The sequence below is a fragment of the Rhopalosiphum maidis genome, chromosome 3 (genome assembly GCF_003676215.2).
Source record: "Rhopalosiphum maidis isolate BTI-1 chromosome 3, ASM367621v3, whole genome shotgun sequence".
In the NCBI taxonomy this organism is placed as follows: domain Eukaryota; kingdom Metazoa; phylum Arthropoda; class Insecta; order Hemiptera; family Aphididae; genus Rhopalosiphum; species Rhopalosiphum maidis.
The window spans coordinates 8,292,178-8,296,167 of NC_040879.1; the positions used below are offsets into that span (position 1 = coordinate 8,292,178).

At 24.4% G+C, this 3,990-nt stretch overlaps 1 long non-coding RNA gene across 1 annotated transcript; it reads left to right on the top strand.

The window, feature by feature from the left end:
- Positions 1–437: 437 nt before the first annotated feature.
- On the top strand, positions 438–3,083 carry LOC113559628. Its single transcript, XR_003406026.1, has 3 exons — positions 438–649; positions 1,044–1,173; positions 2,952–3,083. It is a non-coding gene; the product is annotated as an uncharacterized LOC113559628 (long non-coding RNA).
- The last annotated feature ends 907 nt before the right edge of the window (positions 3,084–3,990 follow it).

Sequence of the window (3,990 nt, forward strand, 5' to 3'; positions counted from 1 at the left end):
ACCACGATAATCAAATTATACAAAGATACTAGAACTAACACTACGACAATTAAATTTAAAATAAAAATATCAATCACATAATTACGGACAGACCAAATCATCTATATCAAAAATGCCGCAAACATACATTCAAAAAAGATCATTGAAGAAGGCATATAAAATCACAACGCCCTCACAGCATCAGCGCAGTGTAAAAATCTCACCAACACGACATACAAGCTTCAAGCAGAAACACCGCCAAAAGAACACGAAAAAATACCGAAGACACGCGAGAACAGCACAAGATTCGATTTCGCGTACTAAGACCTACTTATTATTAATTTCGTAACGTTACGTTGGTTCCCCGTTTTCTAAGTATAAACCTAGATTGGTATATTGGCTTTATTACTTAAAACTTAAAAACGTTCATATAATTATTTATACTGCCTGACATCCAATAACATGTTAATACATTGTCCTATGATCCTAAGTCCTAATTTAATATCTATCCAACCCTTTCTAAATATCTTACAACATTAATATACCAATATAGGTTATACTCGAGCCCAAACGACTCAGTATCTATCTTAATAAAGTAAATCGGATCGTATATAATAGTGCTTATCGAATCACAACACCGAGATATCTATACACATCCGTCGACGAAAAGGTAAGTGGAAATTTAACATATATATACATAAAATTAAATACGCTTCATGTCGACCCAATAATATAAATAGTAGCAGAATAAAATAATGCAGATAGGGTATTTAATTTCAATTATTTAACAACCAATTGCATTTAATTTCAAATCATACACAAACTTATTTCCCTTTTAATCTCTATTACTTGTTATCATTTCATTACTTTACCAATCCACCAATACATTTATATCCCCACATCATAGCCCCTTCTCTCTCTCTTACTTTATTTATTGTCTATCTCGTTATATTTTATTCTACTACAAATTCAATTATTTCTACTTTAGTTGATAATGTTATATTAATATTTTTTTATATATCGTAATTATTTAAAATTTTGAACTTAATATGTTCATTTTTTAGATTATGGATTGATTCTGCAATATACCTCAGAAAGATACATGATATGAAAAATGTATTATTCAAAAAAAGAAGAAAATGAGACATTGAACCATCCAAAATTATATTACAAGTAGCTTGATGTGCATATTGGGTATATAATATATACATTAAATATTACAAGAGTGTAGTGTTTTTTTGTTTTGTTTTTGCTGAACACTTAAAAATAAGAATATTGATGTACAATTGTACAAATTATGTTCCAAACCTAAACCAGTATGATGATTCTTATGAACTATTACTCTCCATACTGTTCCGATATCTATATACAATAATCTCTTTGGTCTCAAAAATGCAATAGTATTAACTATATATTCACTCGAATAACAAATTTTTTTTTAATACAAATCTCCTTTATAAAAAACATAATATTTTTCGCATATTATATTCATTATTTGTATCATATTCTAAATTCATTCATCGTTTTACAATTCAAAGAAATACCTCAAATACATGATATTATTAGTTTATTTGTTATAATTTAATAGTATGTACTCCGTACGATATATCCAAGGGCTTAATATTTATAAACTTTAAAATTATTAAGTAGGTAGTGTGATTAGTTTAAAACACAAATGATTATTTAAAAAAATTGAATAACTTATTGTTATTTACAAAATTAAATATAAACAATATTTTCATGTATAAAATTATGAATTTTAACTAACAATTTAGTATAATAAATTAAAACCATTAAAATTTTATGATTAACTAAAATGTATTATTTTTTTTTTTTTTAATGACTATACAATACACATTTAAAATTATATTGATGACATTTATATGTTTTAAATTCTGGTTTTATTTTGGTGTATGTGAGCTGCTTATTATTAAAAGCATGACAGAAATTTTTAATTTACTTATGGACTGTTTGTCATCAACTCTATAATTTTGATTTTAACACAATAGTGAATTATTATAAATAAAAATAACTTACAAGTATAATTTTTTTTTTTTATAATTATAATTTGGACTATTTGGAGTGCTATGTAGCAAGACACTAAAGATTTCTATTCATCAAAAAAATGTATGACTCTAGTGTGTATGATAGATTATTTAAAAAAAATAGAAATTTACATGTTTTTTGTGTGACTTCTGAGGATTGCTTTTATTTATAATGCTCAAAAATCACGTCACATTGATGTAAATGATAGTTATTTTCTTTTGCACATTTGTCCATGTTTTAAGTAAAAAGTATATTAGTACATATTTAAACTTAAAACTCATAAAACAATGTTCATGATCTATTGTCTTAAATTACAATATTTATTGGCATTTAATAGTTAAAAGTCAAAAGTACAATACATCTAATATTTAAAAAAAATATATTCACTCAAATAACAAAATATATTGTTTAATACTTTTGCACTTAACTTAACCTTATTTTTTTAATTTTAATTATATTTTATTGAAAACCAATTATAATTATTACATCATAATAGTGGCGTTGATAAGGGTGGGGGCATGGATCAATATTTGTAATAAAAAAATTCATTGTCGAAACTATATTGCCTTAAATAATAATCAAACTGGTTAAGCACGTGTGTACACCACTAGTGCCTTTGAAATTGAAGCAAACACAGTACTTTGGTACACAGGTGTGTTTAATATAATATTTGACAGTAAATGATTATATGTAACTCCTCTAATAAATCATGTTTGAATCTAATATTAGGTTATAGTTATCTATTAAATTATTTTTAAATTTGAAGCAGATAATTGTTGTAACTATTAAACATTAAATGATGATGACATTCAAATCATATTCACGTGTAGTTTTGTCATTAATTATCTTACTCAAATGTATTTATTTGAAAAATTATATTTTATTATTGTTTTGCCATATTAATTGACTTATTATATTACCAACAGGCAACTATACTAGAAATGTCTTCATCACAAGAAAAAAGTAATGGCTCATTACTATTATTTAGAAAAATATAAATTGGCCTACCGTTTAAAGCTTATAACAAGATAGAAATAAGAATATCGTCTACAATGTTGACAATTATAAAATTCATTTTATTTTCAATTTTGTTTATTTTTATTTGATTTGTTTGTTCAATTTTTTTTTTTAATTATTTAATTTTATTCATGTAATTCAACAAGAAGTCAAATGATTTTTTAAAAATTTGAATTGCTACATTTAAAAATTATTATGCTAAAAAAACATTTGAATTCAATAAATTAAACTAATTAAAGACATAGTTTTTACTTAAAAATGTATTTTAATTTAATAAATAATGTAGTAATAAGGTGGTATAAAAATTAAAAAGTATGAGTTGTAAGTAGAATAAATGTCTTTCTATATTATTACAGTATTTATCATAGTTAGATATTATAAGACATTTATAAGGGAATTTGGAGTTCAGAGTCCAGACGATACCCAATGCCTTATGTACCTTGGTCCATTTATTTATATATTTTTTTGTATTTTGTATACTTATTTATACTCAGTCTTATAAAGTATAAAGTATTCTAATTTCTAAGACTAACGTTATTTGTATTTTAACAAAATTTAAATATTTGTATTTAAATACCATAATGTGTGTTCTATTAATTATTTTTCTCAAAACGTTGATAAAAATGTTTAAAATAAAAAAAAATACCAATAATAGTATGTTAAGTATTTTTAGTACTTTTTCATTCAATACTAGTATTAGTACTGGTATTTTGTTTATACTAGTTTTCAAAAGTATTTTTTACAAGACTTTTTTACTCCATTCATGTTTAGAAAACACGTTGGCGGTATCCAGTTATCATCGGTGTTGTTATACAATGCTCATCTGTTATTCCTACCTAGTCTACTATCTGTATGCCTGTTGTGTAGTGTGTAGTGAAGCTATAACCTTTTACACAATTGGAGTACTAAGGTTAGGGTTACTATATGCGAGTAGAATATAAATAATTA